The sequence below is a fragment of the Macaca thibetana genome, chromosome 19, assembly GCF_024542745.1.
Source record: "Macaca thibetana thibetana isolate TM-01 chromosome 19, ASM2454274v1, whole genome shotgun sequence".
NCBI classification, from domain to species: Eukaryota; Metazoa; Chordata; class Mammalia; order Primates; family Cercopithecidae; genus Macaca; species Macaca thibetana.
This window is the reverse complement of record NC_065596.1, coordinates 14,691,156-14,711,303: the sequence shown is the minus strand read 5'-3', so window position 1 is coordinate 14,711,303 and position 20,148 is coordinate 14,691,156. Positions and strand designations below refer to the sequence as shown.

The 20,148-nt window shown below is 48.8% G+C and overlaps 2 protein-coding genes across 22 annotated transcripts in view; one reads left to right on the top strand and one right to left on the bottom strand.

Annotated features, from left to right (window-relative positions):
* PIN1 (peptidylprolyl cis/trans isomerase, NIMA-interacting 1) overlaps positions 1-20,148 on the top strand; it is a 429,836-nt gene that overhangs the window by 236,155 nt on the left and 173,533 nt on the right. Inside the window, exon 1 of one of the 14 annotated variants that reach the window (XM_050770787.1) lies at positions 12,747-12,750. The exons of 12 other annotated variants lie outside the window; for them this stretch is intronic. The gene's annotated coding sequence lies outside the window, so the exon portion shown is untranslated. Of the gene's footprint in view, positions 1-12,746; positions 12,751-14,748; positions 14,753-20,148 lie in introns of those variants that run through there. One more of the 14 variants, XM_050770789.1, reaches the window with a different exon arrangement.
* Positions 1-20,148, bottom strand: part of LOC126942626 (zinc finger protein 561) — a 91,698-nt gene that overhangs the window by 10,627 nt on the left and 60,923 nt on the right. Inside the window, exons 1-2 of one of the 8 annotated variants that reach the window (XM_050770475.1) lie at positions 735-832; positions 493-622 (exon numbers count right to left, since the gene is read on the bottom strand). The exons of 4 other annotated variants lie outside the window; for them this stretch is intronic. The gene's annotated coding sequence lies outside the window, so the exon portion shown is untranslated. Of the gene's footprint in view, positions 1-492; positions 837-20,148 lie in introns of those variants that run through there. 3 more of the 8 variants (XM_050770472.1, XM_050770474.1, XM_050770476.1) reach the window with 3 other exon arrangements.

Sequence of the window (20,148 nt, the reverse complement as noted above, 5' to 3'; positions counted from 1 at the left end):
GGTTTCACCAGGTTGCCCAGGCTGGTCTCAAACTCCTGGGCTCAAACAATCCTCCTGACTTGGCTTCCCAAAGTGCTGGGATAATAAGCATGAGCCACCATGCCTGGCCCATTACCTCTATTTAATACTGAAAAAACCTACATTCAAACAACCCTAGTAATTGGTCTGATATTTGTCCCTAGAGCCTAATCTCCTGTGGATGCTGTTACCCCTCAATATGACCAGAAGACAGTTCAGACCTGCACAGAACAATTCAGTAGTCACCAGCCATGTGTGTTATTAACTTCACTATGTACCTAAGATAACTGAAGAACAGAATTTAAAATTTTCAAAAGTTGGCCGGGTGCGGTGGCTCACACCTATAATCCCAGCACTTTGGGGGACCGTGACAGACAGGTCACCTAAGGTCAGGAGTTCAAGACCAGCCTGGCCAACATGGCAAAACCGTCTCTACTAAAGATACAAAAAGTAGCCGGGCGTGGTGGCACTTGCCTGTAATCCCAGGTACTCGGAAGGCTGAGGCAGGAGAACTGCTTGACCCAGGAGGCAGAGGTTGCAGAGGTTGCAGTGAGCTGAGTGTGCAGCCTCTCGGAACTGGCTGCGCAGGGAGGACCGATAGTCCCTGGAGAAGCGAGCGAAGTGAACCGGATGCGGGAGGCTCCTGCGCGACGGCGCGCAATCATTCCTTTGCCGCCCCCTGCTATCTACTGAACCGCCAAGCAGGCGGAACTCACCACAGCCGCGGCTGACTCCGCCACCGTAAAGGCGAAACCCCACTGACCGAGAGGAGCCAGCGCCGGAAAAGATGGCGGTGGTGCGCTGACGTCACTTCCGCTTCGAGCCTCTGGCCGGGCGGGGCTCGTGGGCTCGAGTTTCAAACACAGAAATTCTGGTTTCCTCCCGGGTGGGTGCGGAGAAGGCCTGGGGTTAGCACAGGGAGGAGGATGCAGAAATAGATCCAGAGAAAACATTGAGGTTAAAACCGGGCCTCCGGACGGAACTGTGGGCGAGGGGTGGGGCCCGTACTCGGGGGCGGTTTAGAGGTGGGACCGGGCCTAGCAGGCGGTGCAGGCGGCTGGTCGGGCTGGAAGGGCGGGGATGAGGGATTGGACGCATCCCAGGGGATGCTCCTCTAAAGCTTTTCTCGGGAGAGCGCAGTGGCTCACGCCTGTAATTCCTGCACTTTGGGAGACTAAGGCAGGTACACAGCTTGAGTCTGCTGGGAACTGGTGCTTAGTTTGGCAAAATCAACACTGAGACAAAGGATCTCAGCAAGGCTAGTTTACTTTCTGCAGAATGGGTGCCACTGGCTAGCAGTTTTGCCACCAGAGCACACACTAACAAAAGAGACAGGGTTATTTAAACTTGACGTGTCCACTCTACTGCTGTGTCCATCTTCCATTGGCCAGAACAGGACCTCACCTTCTATACATGACTGGATTGGCTAGCTACTTAGAACTTCCCACAAGAGGCAAAGGCAGAGGAGAACAAAGGAAGAGAGGAAATAACTTGTGGACTGTTGAAAGAGGCAAAAACACTTCTAAATAAAGGAATAGGCCATGACCTAATGCTTGCTCGGATCAGTTCAGGCATGCCCCGGCAAATATCTAGGCTAAGATGTGGGAGCTAAGAACACAGAGTATATTGATTTCTTTATTACAGCTGGTAGAATTTAAGAATATTACCACAGATCTTTCAGAAAATTTGGCTTCTAAGAGGGATTACTATTTATTTTCAGACTGGGAGGAAAGTCCCTTTGAAGAGGAACCGCTATTTCATTTTCTACAAGTCCAAGAGTTTGAGACCAGCCTGGGCAAAGTAGCAAGACCCTGTCTCTATTTATGTATGTATATGTGCATACATATATATGGTGTGTGTGTATACATATATATATGTTTGAAATGCTTGTTCCTCGGTGCCATGAAGAAATAGCACTTGAACATTAATTTACTCAGCAAGGACGTTTTTAGTTCCTACAGAAAGGGTACACTCACCAGCAGTTTTGCCACGAGAGTACACCAAACAAAGGAGACAGGGTCGTTTATAACCTGATGCTTCCACCCTACTGCTGTATTCGGTTTCCGTTGGCTGGAACGGGACCTCACATTCTATATTTGTCCTGATTGCCTAGCAACTTGTCACTTTTTAAAAGAGGCAAAGGTAGACGAGAACAAAGGAAGGAGGAAGTAACTTGTGGAATGCTGAGAAGGGTCAAAACACCTTCAAATAAGGAAAAGGAACAGGCTATGACCTAATGCTTGTTTGGACCAGTATAAGCATGCCAGGGTAAATATTTAGACTAAATTGTGGGAACTAAGAACGTAAAGTACATTGATATCTTTATAACGGCTAGCAGATATTTGAGAATGTTAGCACAGGTCTTTGAATAAATTTTGCTTCTAAGAGAAGTTACTATTTATTTCTTTTTTTTTTTTTTTTTTTTTGAGACGGAGTCTCGCTCTGTTGCCCAGGCTGGAGTGCAGTGGCCGGATCTCAGCTCACTGCAAGCTCCGCCTCCCGGGTTTATGCCATTCTCCTGCCTCAGCCTCCCGAGTAGCTGGGACTACAGGCGCCCGCCACCTCGCCCGGCTAGTTTTTTGTATTTTTTAGTAGAGACAGGGTTTCACCGTGTTAGCCAGTATGGTCTCGATCTCCTGACCTCGTGATCCGCCCGTCTCAGCCTCCCAAAGTGCTGGGATTACAGGCTTGAGCCACCGCGCCCGGCTAGTTACTATTTATTTCTAATTAAATGGGAAGGAATGTCTTTGAAGAGGAACCTCTACTTTAGTTTTTAGATATAAATATAAAGCTTGTTTGTATGTCTCTCCTCATGTTCCTAGAGCCTTTCCATGATTCTTCCATATTGATAAACCTGTCAGTGAATGGCATGGTCTATCTCTTCCATTCAGTCAGGCTTTCTGTAGGCCTTTATTTCTTCATTCTTTATTTTTTAAAACCTGCTGATTGCATTGTGTTTTATTTCTTGCTGCTTGCTTGCTTGTGACAGATCTCACTGGATCTGGCCAGGATGGAGTGCAGTGGCCTGATCTCAGCTCACTGCAACCTCCGCCTCCCAGATTCAAGCGATTCTCCTGCCTCAGCCTCTGCAGTAGCTGGGATCACAGGTGCCTGTCACCATGCCCAGCTAATTTTTGTATTTTTAGTAGAGAACAATTTCACCACGTTGGCCAGGCTGATCTCAAACTCCTGACCTAAAATATCTGACCACCTCAGCCTCCCAAAGTGCTGGGATTATAGGCATAAGCCACCACGCCCAACCACGTTTTCAATATAATAATATTTTCTATAACTCTTGATTTTTTTTAATCTTCATCAAATATGTATTTCTGGCTGGGCATGGTGGCTCATGCCTGTAATCCTAGGACTTTGGGAGGCCAAGGTGGGAGGATGGTTTAAGGCCAGGAGTTTAAGACAAGCCTGGGCTACACAGCAAAACCCCATCTCTCTCTATATATACATAAAATAAAATTTTAAAATGTTATTTCTTTTTTTTTTTTGGAGACATAGTTTCGCTCTGTCGCCCAGACTAGAGTGCAGTGGTGCGATCTTTGCTCACTGCAAACTCTGCCTCCTGGGTTCAAGCCATTATTCTGCCTCAGCCTCCTGAGTAGCTGGGACTACAGGCACGCGCCACCACGCCCAGCTAATTTTTGCATTTTTAATAGAGACATGGTTTCACCATATTGGCCAGCCTGGTCTCAAACTCCTGACCTTGTGATCCACCCGCCTCATCCTCCCAAAGTGCTAGGATTACAGGTGTGAGCCACTGCCCTGGCCAAAAATATGTGTTTCTATTATTTTTCTGATCTTACCACATGGGCCAGGATCACATTTCCCACGCTGTAAAATAGCACTGATACCAGACATTCTCCCCAAGATTATTCAGAAATGTAACATAATCCCAATAAAAGCCGGGCGCGGTGGCTCAAGCCTGTAATCCCAGCACTTTGGGAGGCCGAGACGGGCGGATCACGAGGTCAGCAGATCGAGACCATCCTGGCTAACCCGGTGAAACCCCGTCTCTACTAAAAAATAAAAAAAATAAAAAACTAGCCGGGCAAGGTGGCAGGCGCCTGTAGTCCCAGCTACTCGGGAGGCTGAGGCAGGAGAATGGCGTGGACCCGGGAGGCGGAGCTTGCAGTGAGCTGAGATCCGGCCACTGCACTCCAGCCTGGGCGACAGAGCGAGACTCCGTCTCAAAAAAAAAAAAAAAAAAAAAAAAAAAAAAAAAAAAAAAAATCCCAATAAAAATATGAAAAGTTTTTTCTGGAGTTAAGTACATTGATACTAAATTTTATGTGGAGGAACAAACATCTAATAATAACCAAGAAAACAAAAACAAAAGCAATGATGAGCAGCAGATAAAACATACTATTGACAGTTTTCATGCAAGGCAAATAATTAAATTATTTTAAAATAAAAATAAAGGCCGGCCATGGTGGCTCACGCCTGTAATCCCAGCAATTTGGGAGGCCAAGGTGGGCAAATTACCTGAGGTCAAGAGTTCAAGACCAGCCTGGCTAATATGGTGAAACCCCATCTCTACTAGAAGTACAAAAATTAGCCAGACGTGGTGGCACATGCTTGTAATCCCAGCTACTTGGGAGGCTGAGGCAGAAGAGTTGCTTGAGCCTGGGAGACGAAGGTTGCAGTGAGCCAAGATTGTGCCACTGAACTCCAGCCTGGCTGACAGAGTGAGACTCCATCTAAAAAATTAATTAATTAATTAAAACATACTATGAAGCCTCTATAATTAAAACTATGTGGTACTAGCACATGAAGCAGAAACAGACTAATAAAATATCTAAAAACAGACCCAAGAACATGTAGAAATTTGGTTCATAAATGTATTTTGCCAGGCGCGGTGGCTCATGCTTGTAATCCTAGCAGTTTGGGAGACCAGGGCAGGAGGATCACTTGAGGTCAGGAGTTCAAATCCAGCCTGCCCAACATGGTGAAACGCCATCTCTATTTAAAATACAAAAAAATTTAGCCAAGCGTGGCCGGGCGTGGTGGCTCACGCCTGTAATCCCAGCACTTTAGGAGGCCGAGGCAGGTGGATCATGGTCAAGACATCAAGACCATCCTGGCCAACTTGGTGAAACCTCGTCTCTACTAAAAATACAAAAATTAGCTGGGCATGGTGGTGGGCACTTGTAATCCCAGTTACTCAGGAGGCTGAGGCAAGAGAATCGCTTGAGCCCGGGAGGGGGAGGTTGCAGGAGATTGCTCCCCTGCACTCCAGCCTGACGATAGAGTGAGTATCCGTCTAAAAAAAAAAAAAAAAAAAAAAATTTAGCCAAGCGTTGTGGTGTGCGCCTGTAAGCCCAGCTACTCGAGAGGCTGAGGCAAGAAAATCACTCAAACCTGGGAGGCAGAGGTTGCAGTGAGCCTAGATTGCACCACTGCACTCCAGCTGGGCGACAGAGCGAGACTCCATCTCAAAAAAAAAAAAAAAAAAAGGCTGGGTGTGTTGGCTGACACCTACAATTCCAGCACTTTTGGAGGCAGAAGCAGGTGGATCACCTGAGGTCATGAGCTAGAGACCAGCCTGACCAACATGGAGAAACCCCATCTCTACTAAACATACAAAATTATCCGGGCATGGTGGCACATGCCTATAATCCCAGGTACTCGGGAGGCTGAGGCAGGAGAATAGCTTGAACCCAGGAGGCAGAGGTTGTGGTGAGCGGAGAGCTTGCCATTGCACTCCAGCCAGGGCAACAAGAGCGAAACTCCGTCTGAAAAAAAAAAAAAAAGTGGCATTTCAGATAAATCGGGCAAAAAATGCCATTTGTAATGAAAGGTCTAAGATAGCTTGTTAGCCATCTGAGAAAAGATGAAATTAAATCCATACTTCACAGCATATACAAGAATAAACTCCAAACAGACTAGGGATCTAAATGTAAAGAATAAAACCATACACGCATTTAGGGTGTTCAAGTGATTTCTTGGCTGAGTGAGGAAAAAGATGTGACCACAAGGCGGCAGTAGTAGCACACAAGCTTTATTTGGATGTGCTTTGACAGGTTACCAGTGGGGGAGGTAGCAAACAGCAAGAGAGTATCCACAGGCTTCTTCTACCTGTGGGTCGCTGCTCAGAAAGGATGGCTGATCTGGCTACGTTAAGGCCGGCCAGGAGGGGTGCAAGGAGTGGGGTGGCTCAGCGAAATTTGGGATGTAATTCAGGGGAAGCGATGAGAAGTTGTCCTTCTGGCCTACTGTACACGTATACCTGGGGAAGCACGTGAACTAACAGGCACAGGAGAGGTCCTGGTTCAGTCCTACTGATGCAGTGAGTGAGCCCTGAAGTGCAGGCTAGACAGGTATTGTTAGGTGCCTGGTAGGAGACTGAGGTGCTTAAGGAAGTAAGCAGGGACTGGTTACAAGTAGCCTGAAAGGGAGAAGCAGGTAAGTTATATCGGATGCTAATTAGACAAGAAGCATTCCCAGACACATCTCCTAGTGTGAGGATACGAGGTCGTGCACGACAAGAAAGAGGGTCACTTTTAAGCATGGCTTCTACTCCTAATCCCACATAATAAGGGGGCTTGGCCTTTAAACATAGCCAACAATCAACAATCTTGAGCTAGTTTAGGCTGGGCGAGATTAAGGAGGTGATGTACCCCGCCTAGAATGGACATCAGGCTGGGTTGGAGATGTTGTCGTTGTAGCTGGGGTTTAGGAACTAGGAATGGCAGTGGAACAGTTAAATCGAGCTTGTCTGGGTGTTTTTGCAACAAAGGGTCGCCTAGATCAGTTAAAGGCCTAATTGGCTTAGGAGGGCTCCATGAGACCAAGATTTTCTTCTGGATGATGAATATAGTTCCAACATCAAATCCTGGGATATAAAGCCTTAATCCTCATGACATGCCATAATACCATTGAGCTAAATTAGGGTTATGACGGTTATAGTAAGAGGATTACATTTTTTTCCAGTACACAGTCTAGGACGGGAAGCACGAGCTATGGAAAGAGTCGAAGATCACGTTGATCCCCCAGAGTAAGTGGCTAGAGTTACACATGGCCAGTCAGGGCAGAAAAACTGGTAAGTATCTCGACAGCTAGAGTCAGGGTGATTTCCAGGACATAGTAAAAGTCAACATTTTGGAGTCCTTTTTCTTCACCTTTGGAGCTCCCACATACAGTCTGGCTCCCGGAGTGTCTAAATCCTGCAGCAAGGTCGATGTTCCCTGCTCCCATGACCGACAGATTGCGTTGTCCCTCTTGGGTATGGGCAGGTTCTGGGAACAAGCACACAAATTGAGTGCAAAAGAGACTTCCTTGGAGGTTCCTGTCTTCTAAGTAGTGCTTGCAAGCACACGTCCTGTCGTGAAAGAAGTGAGGAGAAAGAAATAGGAAGGCACCAAGCGCATAACAGGTGGAAACAAACAAGAGAGGTAAATAAAAAGATTAATCTAATGGCTTCACTTGACTTAGGTGCAGTTTTAAGGGGCCTGGCCCAGGCTTGGGGACCTATGTTTCCTGCTGGGCTTTGTTGGCCTTTTGATGCGGGAGTGATGAATCTAAGCAGGAATGCCGTCCACCTTCAGAGCCGTCGGTGTGGTGAGGATGACAGTATGAGGTCCTTTCCAAGCAGGAGTGAGTCCTTCTTTCTGGAACTTTTTAACAACCACCAGGTCACCTAGCTGGAACAAGTGGCAGGGCCCTTTCTAGTCAGGAACTGGATTGGGATGAGCTCCCCGGATACATGGCTGGATGATATCTATTACTCGTTGGAGAGACTGCAGGTACTGCAATAAATTAACTTGTGATATTTCTGCTAACTGGGTATCCCTTAGCTTAGACAAGGTAGGCGGCGCCATCCCTTACATGATTTCAAAAGGTGAAAACCTAGCCCGGTAAGGAGTGCATCTTACTCTAAGAAGGGCTGAAGAGTCAGGCGCGGTGGCTCAAGCCTGTAATCCCAGCACTTTGGGAGGCCAAGACAGGCGGATCACGAGGTCAGGAGATTGAGACCATCCTGGCTAACCCGGTGAAACCCCGTCTCTACTAAAAAATATAAAAAAATAGCCGGGCGAGGTGGCGGGCGCCTGTAGTCCCAGCTACTCGGGAGGCTGAGGCAGGAGAATGGCGCAAACCCGGGAGGCGGAGCTTGCAGTGAGCTGAGATCCGGCCACTGCACTCCAGCCTGGGCTACAGCGCGAGACTCCGTCACAAAAAAAAAAAAAAAAAAAGAAGGGCTGAAGAAAGGAGTCTTACCCAGTTCTCACTGGTCTCTAAGATCAATTTTGTTAGAGTACTTTTTAGGGTGCGGTTCATGCGTTCTACCTGCCTAGAGCCCTGGGGTCGATAGGCACAATGGAGCTTCCATTGAATGTTTAATGCCTTACTGACTGACTGAGCTATGGATGATGTGAAGGCTGGTCCATTATCAGACCCTATGGCAGCAGGCAGCCTATGTCAAGGGATGATTTCATTGAGTAAAAACTCAACTACCATGGTGGCAGTCTCATTTTTGGTGGTAAATGCCTCAGTCTATCCAGAAAAAGTGTCTACTAGTACCAGAAAGTATTTGTACCTAGCCCAGCGTGGTTTTATTTCTGTAAAGTCAATTTCCCACCTTTCTCCTCGGAGGCGGTGGCTTGAGCTGGATTTAGGACCTTGCTTGGCGTTTACCTGAGCACAAGCCGTACACCGGAGAGCTGCTTGGTTCACTAAGCTCTGAAGGTGGGGGATCTTGAAATGGCCCCTTAGGAGCTGGGCCCGTTTTACTCCTCCTAAATGGGTGGTAGAGTGTAGGCAACCAATTAAGGTTTCCCTGAGAGCTCAGGAGTCAGGAAGAATCCACCAACCTTCCTGATTTTTACTGACCTGGGAGATCCGAAGCCAGTTTTACTTCCTCTGCTGAGTATACTGGATGATCTGGCAAGTCTGGCTGTGGAAAGGACATTGCAAGCAGTAAGGTTAGAGGCGCGACTGGAAGCCATACTGCCTCCTGGGCTACAGAGTCTGCCCTCTGGTTACCACGGGCAACGTGTCCTTTGCAGTGAATTACAACCACCTGCAGAGGGAGCCATCTGGCTTCAAGCAGGGCTAGAATTTCTTTGTTTTTGGTAGTCTTTCCTGCTGAGGTGAGTAGCCCACGCTCTTGATAGATGGCTCCGTGTACATGCACAGTAGCGAAGGCATACCTACTGTCAGTGTAAATGTTAGTACGTGTGTCCTTGCCCCATCGGAGAGCCTGTGTGAGGGCAACCAACTCAGCTCTCTGAGCTGGGGTGCCAGCTGGTAGAGCTTGGGCCCACAGAATATCCATCTCCACAGTGATGGCCGCACCAGGCTTTCAAACTCCCTGCTCAAGGAAGCTGCTACCGTCTGTAAACACGGTGGCATCCGCTTCCTTTAAAGGCACATCTTGGAGATCAGGTCGGCAGTTTCGGTGGTCTCTAACAGTTCCTGGCAGTCATGGACAGGTGTGGTGAAGTCTGGGTCTGGGAGTAAAGGTGCTGGATTTAAACACCTTGTGGGAGAGAAAGTTAAACGAGGCTGATCCAATAATAAACTCTGATACTGTAAATGGGAGCATTTGACATCCATATGCCAGAAGCACTTCGCAGCAAAGTCTGTATGGCATGAGGAGCTGTAAGGGTTAGGTTTTGACCTAAAGCCAGTTTATCAGCCTCCTGAACTAGGCTTGCTGTGGCTGCTACTGCTGGCAGGCACCTGGGGCACCCGGAGCCCACAGGGTCTAGTCTCTTGGTCAAATAGGCCACTGGGCATCGCCATGGCCCCAAGGTCTGAATGAGTGTATCCCTTTAGCTAACTCCCTGGTTTTCATGGGCAAAAAGGTGGAATGGCTTTGACATATTTGGGAGGACTAGAGCAGGGGCTTCAGCTAATGCCTTTTTCAGGTTTTGGAAAGTCTGTTGCTCTGTGTCAGCCTAAATTAGCAGGCCACTCCTTCCTGTAGCAGTATACAGGGGCTTGGCAATCTCCGCGAACCCCGATACCCACAGGCGACAGTATCCCATGGCCCCCAGGAACTCACGTACCTGTCTCTTGGTGGCGGGAGTCGGGATTCACAGGATGGCTTCCTTCCGGGCACTGGTGAGTGCCCTTTTTCCTTGGTTTACCTCGTACCCTAGGTAGGACACTCTGGGAAGACAAAGCTGGGCCTTCTTGGCGGAGACCCGATACCCGAGCTCCTGAAGGAGGTAAAGTAGGTCCCTAGTATGTTGCAAGCAGTTGTCAGTAGTTTCAGTAGCTAATAAAAGATCATCCATGGCCGGGCGCGGTGGCTCAAGCCTGTAATCCCAGCACTTTGGGAGGCAGAGATGGGCGGATCACGAGGTCAGGAGATCGAGACCATCCTGGCTAACACAGTGAAACCCCGTCTCTACTAAAATACAAAAAAAAAAATTAGCCGGGCGTGGTGGCAGGCGCCTGTAGTCCCAGCTACTTGGGAGGCCAAGGCAGGAGAATGGCGTGAACCCGGAGGCGGAGCTTGCAGTGAGCTGAGATCCGACCACTGCACTCCAGCCTGGGTGGCAGAGCGAGACTCCGTCTCAAAAAAAAAAAAAAAAAAAAAAAAATCATCCATGGCCGGGCACGTTGGCTCAAGCCTGTAATCCCAGCACTTTGGGAGGCCGAGATGGGCGGATCACGAGGTCAGGAGATCGAGACTATCCTGGCGAACATGGTAAAGCCCCGTCTCTACAAAAAAATACAAAAAAACTAGCCGGGCGAGGTGGCGGGCGCCTGTAGTCCCAGCTACTCGGGAGGCTGAGGCAGGAGAATGGCGTGAACCCGGGAGGTGGAGCTTGCAGTGAACCCAGATCCGGCCACTGCACTCCAGCCTGGGCGACAGAGCGAGACTCCATCTCAAAAAAAAAAAAAAAAAAAAAAAGATCATCCATGTAGTGAAGAAGTGTGTGGTTAGGGTGACAGGGTGAGTGGCTTGGAATGGTATAGGATCCTGCTGAAGGGCTTCCCAAAAGAGGGTGGGGGAATTTTTAAACCCTTGAGGCAAACAAGTCCAGGTCAGTTGGGTGGTATCTCCCAAGCCAGGATCTGTCCATTCAAAACCAAAGATTGGTTGGCTCTTGGGGGCCAGAGGAATAGCAAAGAAGGCATCCTTTAGGTCAAGGACAGTGTGTACTGTATGTTCTGGTGGGAGCAGGCTGAGTAGAGTATAAGGGTTAGGGACAGTTGGATGGATGGTAACTGTTCACTTGTTAACCTCCCTTAAGTCCTGTACCGGCCAGTAATCATTTGTAATCATTTGTTCCGGGTTTCTGGATCGGCAAAAATGGAGTATTCCAGGTGGACTGACATGGTGTGAGTATGCCAGCTGGTAACAGTCACTGAATATGGGGATCGATCCCTGCCTAGCCCGCTGATTCATAGGATATTGCTTTACCTGGACTGGCAAGGCAGTGGCCAGGAGTTCTACAACCACTGGCAGATGGTGCTTAGCCAGTCCTGGGGGGTTTGACGCAGCCTAAACTCAGGGAAAGAGTGTCTGTAAGTCCAATAGGAGAGGATTAGTGTTATTCTCCAGTGGTTGTGATGGTGAAACTAAAAAACGTTCCTCCGACAGAGGGGTAGTTAGCAGAAGTTAAGCAGTGGGGGGCGCTGTGCTTCCCAGTGTAAGGCGAGCCCAAACTCACTTCTCATGAGTGTGTGACAGGATATTCCTGAATAGTTCCAGTAGCCCCTTGTACAGTCACTCTTTTATTAGAGACACTGCCTAAGGGTGTCTGCAGTACCGAGTGCTCTGCCCCGGTATCTACTAGGAAGCGTACAGGCTGGCTCCCCACTGTAGTGGTCACCATGGACTTCCAGGGGCCAAGAGAGAGGGAGCCCTGGTCCCGTCAGTCATCAGACTCCTCTGTTGCAGGGAGGGTGAGGACTTTTTTCTTTGCTGATTTTTCCTCTGGCTGTAATGGGCATTCCTTTTTCCAGTGCCCAGTCTGCAATAAGCACATTGGTTTTTCTCCAGGGGAGCCCGTTCACCTTTCTTGCCTTTTTAGTGGGGACCCAGGGTTCCCTGGCCATTCGTCTGTGATGGGGGTCTTCCCTTCTTGGCATCCTAGATGGCTGCCACTAAGATTTTCCCCTGTCTTTTGGATGTTTATCAGTGGCCTTTTCAGTTGCCTGAGCTGCCTGTTTTTGCTTCTCAAACTCTCGATTGTCAAAAACTTTTTGGGCTATTTCTAAAAGTTGACTGATATTCATCCTAGCAAATCTTTCCAGTGTTTGTAGCTTTCTTTTAATATCAAGGGCTGCCTGAGCCACAAATGCCAAATTAAGAGCATGGCTATTTTCGGGAGCTGCAGGGTCAAAAGGGGTGTGAGTCCGATAGGCCTCCTGGAGGCGTTCTAAAAACGCTCTCGGTGACTCATCAGGTCCCTGGACAACTTCAGTCGTCTTAGACCTAAGTTTATGGGTTTCCGAGCGGCTCCCTTGATACTTGCAAGGAGATACTGGTGGAAAATCGTTTAAAACTCTCTTCCTACCCAAGGAGTTTGGGTCCCAATTAGGCCGGGTAGAGGGAAAAACCTCCTCAAGGTCTCTGGCTTGCTCTTCCAGCTTATCGGCTGATGTGAGTAAATGCTTTCTGGCCTCCCTTCGGAGACATTCCTTCTCTTCAGAGGTGAAAAGGGTTAAAAGGAGCTGTTGACAGTCATCCCAGGTGGGCCGATGGGTCCGGAGCACAGACTCCATCAGTGAGGTCAAGACCTGGGGCTTTTCAGAAAAGGGGGGATTATGAGCTTTCCAGTTATACGGGTCAGAAGTAGAAAAGGGGACATAAACCAAGAATGGGGCTGAGCGCTCATCACCCGGAGGGAACTGTGCCTCTCTCAGTGCTGGAGGGGGCTACCTCCTCCTGCCTCAGACGCAGTAGGCGGAGAGCCCACAGGGGACGTAGTCGAGAAGACAAGAGAAGATTCTAAGGGAGCAGGAGGGATAAGGCAGTGGAACTGGGTGAGGGAGACTCTCCTCTTCTTCAGAAGGAGGCAGTACAGGAGGAGTAGAGCCGGCTGAGGGTCAAGGCACAAGTGAGGTCTGGCTCAAAAGGACCTTGGAGGTAGAATTATGAATGGCGCATGAGCGGAGCCAGGGAGGAGGGCTCCTGACCAACTCGGCCACTGATCAATGTACGGAAACTGATTGAGGTGACCGGGAGTTCCAGCAACAACCCGCCACACAGCCTGAACAATTGCGAGGTTCAGTGACCCTTCTGGGGGCCACCGGGCTCTAAACGTTGGCTATTCTACTTTGCAGAGTGTTCAGTTTTCCTGTTTTAAGGCAGACCCCATAATCCTCTAAGAAGCCTAGAGGGAAATTTTGTAACATACATTGGAGGGGGCTCTGATCTTTGTAAGGCCGGGAAGAAGAGTTTCACATTCTAGAGGCAGTTGAACAAGGTTTGAGCAGAGATATTAAACCCAGCACGGACAGAGAAATTCATGACCTGGGGGGCTGTAGTACTGGAAGAACAGAAATAGTATGGCCAAAAGAAGCAGGAAAACAGCTATAGCCAGTGCTTCCTGCCACATGAGTTCTGTCATTTTAAGCTTTGAGGTTTAGGGAGAGGACAAAGAGGCAGGTCCGAGGCCAGTGGGACCTATGTGATTTCCCTCTGCCTTTTGACTTATAGCCTAAATATCTTTGGTGTCTCTACCACTCAAAGGCAAATAGTTCAAACTCAGCCTTTTGTTTTAAGGGTTCGAGGAGGGAGCGCAGAGCCAAGTCTTGGAGATGCTGTACTTGCTGCGACACAGGAAAACGAGACGTACGGGGTAAAGGGTGGGGATGAGCAGGAAAGGGGTCACTTGGATCTTTCCTAAGGTAGGAGAGTAGCCACAGAGGAATAGAGTAAGAGTCCAGACGGAGTAAAGCAGTACGGGCATAGGTTTCTCTGCACGGTGCCCTATTTAAGGGCATGGGAAAAGTTACAGGATGACAGAAGAGGTGAGCAACGAGGTCTGCAGGGTGGCTATTTTGAATCCACCACTGGTCTAATGTGGAGGTAGGTGGTCCAGTCACTTGGACCTGGGGTTTGACAATCTAAATGCCAGCAACTTTTATGGTGCAGGAATCCTAAACGGGTGAAAGTTTCCCACACTCATTCCCATAACAACACCTGATTTGTTTCTGACAGAAAACGCAGGACTGGGATGGCCATCCCAAAAAACTGATGATAAATTTAACTTCCTGTGATAGAAAATCAGCACTGAGGACCTTCAAGAAGTCCTTGCCCAGACGCCTTAGGCAGTGTCCACTACCTGACATACGAAACTTTGGCAAACACTAACAGGACAATAAACGCCAAACTGGACAATAGACAAAAAAAAAAAAAAAAAAAAAAAAAAAAAAAAAAGGCCGGGCGCGGTGGCTCAAGCCTATAATCCCAGCACTTTGGGAGGCTGAGACGGGCGGATCACGAGGTCAGGAGATCGAGACCATCCTGGCTAACACGGTGAAACCCCGTCTCTACTAAAAAATACAAAAAACTAGCCGGGCGAGGTGGCGGGCGCCTGTAGTCCCAGCTACTCGGGAGGCTGAGGCAGGAGGATGGCGTAAACCCGGGAGGCGGAGCTTGCAGTGAGCTGAGATCCGGCCACTGCACTCCAGCCTGGGCAACAGAGCAAGACTCCGTCTCAAAAAAAAAACAACAAAAAAACAAAAAAAACCCCCAAAAAAACAAGCAATAGACTCTAGGGTGTATAAACAATTATGGCAACTTTTTCAGAGTTGGGGGTGGGCAGACACGATGGGATCAGTCAGATGCCCGCCTGGCCGCTCCCCCTAAGGGGACTTAGGCTCCTCTTAGCATTGACAGGCCGGTATAAACCCCCGGCTCAGATCAAGCTATGCCCGATGCTGCCTTAAGCCTTATGAGGTCTCCACTGAACTGCAGGCGAGGGCCCACTCGAACTCCATAGCTTTCACCGTGGAGCTACAAACCGGAGATTCAAGCACAAGCCCTTGAACGCCCCATTCATGCACACAGTCACACAGAGTTTACAACAATTTTTCTTTTTTTTTTTTTTTTTTTTTTTTTTTTTTAGAGACGGAGTCTCACGCTGTTGCCCAGGCTGGAGTGCAGTGGCGCGATCTCGGCTCACTGCAAGCTCTGCCTCCCGGGTTCCCGCCATTCTCCTGCCTCAGCCTCCCGAGTAGCTGGGACTACAGGCGCCCGCCACCGCGCCCGGCTAATTTTTTGTATTTTTAGTAGAGACGGGGTTTCACTGTGGTCTCGATCTCCTGACCTTGTGATCCGCCCGCCTCGGCCTCCCAAAGTGCTGGGATTACAGGCTTGAGCCACCGCGCCCGGCTACAACAATTTTTCTTATTCCCGTTCTAAACAGAGGTCTCCGGGAGACCTGAACAAGAGAAAGAGAAGAGATAGAGAAACAAATGGGAGGCAGACAGAAAGAAAAAAAGAGGGGGAGAGAGGGACAGACTGGTCTTAACGGAGAGGCCGGCCTGCCAGAAACCAAGGCTCTGTCCTCCAGCGTCCTGGAATACGGACAGAGTCAGAGAGAGACGCCCTGGTCAGGGACAGTCCCCCCTCACCACACCAGAACCAAAGACGCCTAACGGAAAACCAAGGCTCTGTCCTCCAGCGTCCTGGAATGTGGGCAGAGTCAGAGAGAGAGACACCCTTGTCAGGGCCACTTCCCTCTCACCAAACCAAAGTCAGATCTGACTTACCTTCCCGGGACCAAAAGCTGAGGACTCAGAAGTTGAATTTTGTGGGCACACACCGGTATTCGATCTGTTCTCCTCCGGAAGACGGTCGCCTATGGGGACCTGGAACGTTTTCAGGTGGCGCCCCCCCCATAAGCCGTCCATCCATCCAGGGTAGCCTGGAGCGAGCCTGGCCCTCACCCAGTGGCAAATATCTCGCTGCGGCCTCCAAATATCGTGACCGAGTAAGTTACAGAGAAAACGCCACACTTTGAGACAAATTCAGGAGTCCTTTATTAACCGGTGATCGAGAGATGGCTAACGCACGAAATTCTCTCGGCCCCAAAGAAGGGGCTAGACATTCTTTTATACTTTGGTTTAGAGAGGGGAGGGGGATTCTAGCTGCAGCAGTCTTACAGAAGTATAACAGACCAAAAAGTTAAAAAGACAAATGGTTACAGGAAAACAAACAGTTCCAGGTGCAGGGCCTTTAAATTCTTCACAAGGTGACAGGCGTGGGGTCTCTGGGTGTTATCCGCTGGACACAAACGCGGGGGCTTTACGGTGCTATCTCTCAAGCGAATTCCTGGGAACTGCGGACATTGCTTGCCTTGGTACCTTATCAGTTAATTCCACCCTTTCATATGTTGAGAGTCAGCTGGCACAAGTTAAGTCTTTGAGGAAGAGGGTGGGTAAGGAGCCCTTGATGTCTTGTAAATAAAGAAGCCAAATGGAGTCCCTCCGGTTTTCTCAGCTAAGGGAGAGTCTACTCATATTAAAACAAGGTGAAGTATCTAAGGGAGAGTCTATTCATGTTATTACAAGGTTGGGTATTATAATATGATTGCACCACTGCACTCCAGTCTGGGTGACATGGCAAGACACTATCTCTGAAAAAAAAAAACAAAAAAACAAAAAAGAACACCACACCCAATCAGCTCAAGCCTGTGGCTAGAGATAAGAATCTAGAAACATCTTTCCTGCCCAGGATACTGTTTTCCTCCTGCTTCCTTTAAACTGACTATCCAGGGATTTGCTCCTAAATTTAAAGTGACCTACGCCCTACTCCCTTATGTATACAGCTAGCTGCCACATCCTCTCTCCTCTCTGCCTCTCATCTCTGCCTTGAGTGACCCACGGATGGAGGACTGTCCTCCCAACTCATTTTGCCCTCCTTTCTCAGGACCTGTAAGCAATAAATCTTTGAAATTATGTCCTACTGTGGTGGTGTTTTGAATTTGCGCCTACCATCTGATGAACCAGGGGCTGCCCCTGGCTGAGATTTCCCCGGGGAGCTGGTGGGAACACAAGGTCACGTTTCCAGTGCCAGAGCAATGATTAGGCAGGCATAAACCGAACAGATTAGACAAAGGCAGCTGGGTCGCTGGGCATGGTGGCTCTGCCTGTAATCCCAGCATTTTGGGAGGCCAAGGCAGGCAGATCACCTGAGGTCAAGAGTTTGAGACCAGCCTGGCCTGTTGATGAAACCTCATCTCTACTAAAAATACACAAATATTAGCTGGGAGTGGTGGTGCGTGCCTGTAGTCCCAGGAACTTGGGGAGGCAGAGGCAGGAGAATTGCTTGAACCCAGGAGGCGGAGGTTGCAGTGAGCCAAGATTGTGCCACTGCACTCCAGTCTGGGTGAGAGAGGGAGACTCCATACAAAGAAAAAAAAAAAAAAGAGCAGCTAAGTCATCTGTCAGTATAAACAAGTTTCCCAGGTAAGGGACCCACTGGGCATAGAACAGCCTAAGTTTAGGCTGTCAACTAGGTTTTTTTTTGTTTGTTTTTTTTTTTTGAGACGGAGTCTCACTCTGTAGCCCAGGCTGGAGTGCAGTGGCCGGATCTCAGCTCACTGCAAGCTCCGCCTCCCGGGTTCACGCCATTCTCCGGCCTCAGCCTCCTGAGTAGCTGGGACTACAGGTGCTGCCACCTCGCCCGGCTATTTTTTGTATTTCTTAGTAGAGACGGGGTTTCACCGTGTTAGCCAGGATGGTCTCGATCTCCTGACCTCGTGATCCGCCCATCTCGGCCTCCCAAAGTGCTGGGATTACAGGCTTGAGCCACCGCGCCCGGCCAGTCAACTAGGTTTTTAAAATGTATCCCTGGCCGGGTGCTGTGGCTCATTCCTGTAATCCCAGCACTTTGGGAGGCTGAATCAGGCTGAATCAGGTGGTCTCAGGAGTTTGAGAACAGCCTGGCCAACATGGCGAAACCCTGAATCTACTAAAAATACAAAAATTAGCTGTGTGTGGTGGTGCACACCTGTATTCCCAGCTACTTGGGAGGCTGAGGCGGGAGAATCGCTTAAACCCAGGAACTGGAGGTTGCAGTGAGTCGAGATCATGCCACTGCACTCCAGCCTGGGTAACAGAGCGAGACTCTGTCATTCATAATAAATAAATAAGTTTAGGAAAAAAAACATCTGATAGGGTCTTGAGCATCCCTGTGAGCAAACTCCAGGCATCATCTATAATGGTGAATGCACAGATACAAAGATACAAATGAGCCAGAGCCAACCTTACATTCCTGGAGTAAATGCCACTGGGTTTACTGTTTTCTTATCATGGGTTGGAATTTGTTTGCTAATTCCTTCCTTCCTTCCCTCCCACCCCACCTTTTTTTTTTTTTTTTTTTTGGAGTTTTGCTCTGTTGCCCAGGCTGGAATGCAGTGGCATGATCTTGGCTCACTGCATTTTTTAATTTTTAAGTTTTTCTTTTTTTTTTTTGAGACGGAGTCTCGCTCTGTCGCCCAGGCTGGAGTGCTGTGGCGCGATCTCGGCTCACTGCAAGCTCCGCCTCCCGGGTTCACGCCATTCTCCTGCCTCAGCCTCCCGAGTAGCTGGGACTACAGGCGCCCACAACCGCGCCCGGCTAATTTTTTGTATTTTTAGTAGAGACGGGGTTTCACCGTGGTCTCGATCTCCTGACCTTGTGATCCGCCCGCCTCGGCCTCCCAAAGTGCTGGGATTACAGGCGTGAGCCACCGCGCCCGGCAATTTTTAAGTTTTTCATAGAGAGTGGGGCTTGCTATCGTGTCCAGGCAGGTCTCGAACTCCTGGGCTCAAGTAATCCTTTCACCTACTTTTTTTTTATTATACTTCAAGTTCTAGGGTGCATGTGCACAACGTGCAGGTTTGTTACATATGTATACATGTGCCATGTTGGTGTGCTGCACCCATCAACTCATCAGCACCCATCAACTCATCATTTACATCAGGTATAACTCCCAATGCCATCTCTTCCCCTCCCCCCTCCCCACAATAGGCCCTGGTGTGTGATGTTCCCCTTCCCGTGTCCAGGTGATCTCATTATTCAATTCCCACCTATGAGTGAGAACACGCAGTGTTTGGTTTTCTGTTCCTGCGATAGTTTGCTGAGAATGATGGCTTCCAGCTGCATCCATGTCCCTACAAAGGACACGAACTCATCCTTTTTTATGGCTGCATAGTATTCTCACCTCCTTTCAAAGTGTTGAGACTCCAGGAGTGAGCCACTTTGCCTGGCCACTACTATTGTACTTAGTGCATTTTTCTGTTTGCTTTTTGAGAAAGTCTCCCAGGCTGGAGTGCAGTGGTGCGATCTTGGTTCACTGTAGCCTCCTGCCTCAGTCTCCCGAGTAGCTGGGACTATATGCGCATGCCACCACACCCAGCTACTTTTTTAGTTTTAGTGGAGACAAGATTTCACCGTTTTAGCCAGGATGGTCTCTCTCCTGACCTCGTGGTCCACCCGCCTTGGCCTCCCAAAGTGCTGGGATTACAGGTGTGAGCCACGGTTCCTGGCTTACTTAGTGCGTTTGTACCAATATTCATTACCAATATGATTCTGTAGTTTTTAATGACTGTACAGTTTTTATAGCATCATATAAAGATTTAGCAAGATTTGCTTCATTTTTAATACTCTGAAAGGATTTGTGGAGAATTAGGAACAACTGGACCTTGAAAATTTCATGTAATGTAAAAACGTCTGGCTGGGCATGGTAGCTCATGCTTGTAATCCCAGCACTTTGGGAGGCCGAGAAGAGAGGATCACTCTAGCTCAGGAGTTTGAGAACAGCCTGGGCAATGGAGTGAGATACCTTCTCTACCAAAAAAAAAAGTCTGAGCTTAGATGCTATGTTCCTTGCCGTTGTTACAGTGTGAGGCACTGTGCCCAGCCAAGACTGGGTAATTTATGAAGAAAAAGAAGTTTAATGGACTCACAGTTCCACATGGCTGGGGAGGCCTCAAAATCATGGCAGAAGGTGAAGGAGGAGCAAAGGCACATTTTACATGGCAGAAGGCAAGAGAGCCTGTCCAGGTGAACAGCTGCTTATAAAACTGACAGATCTCATGAGATCAATTCGCTGTTAAAAGAACACCACGTGCCTATTATCCCAGCTCCTTGGCTGACTGAGGCATGAGAATTACTTGAACAGCACAGGAAAACCTGCCCCCATGATTCGATGACCTCCCACCTGG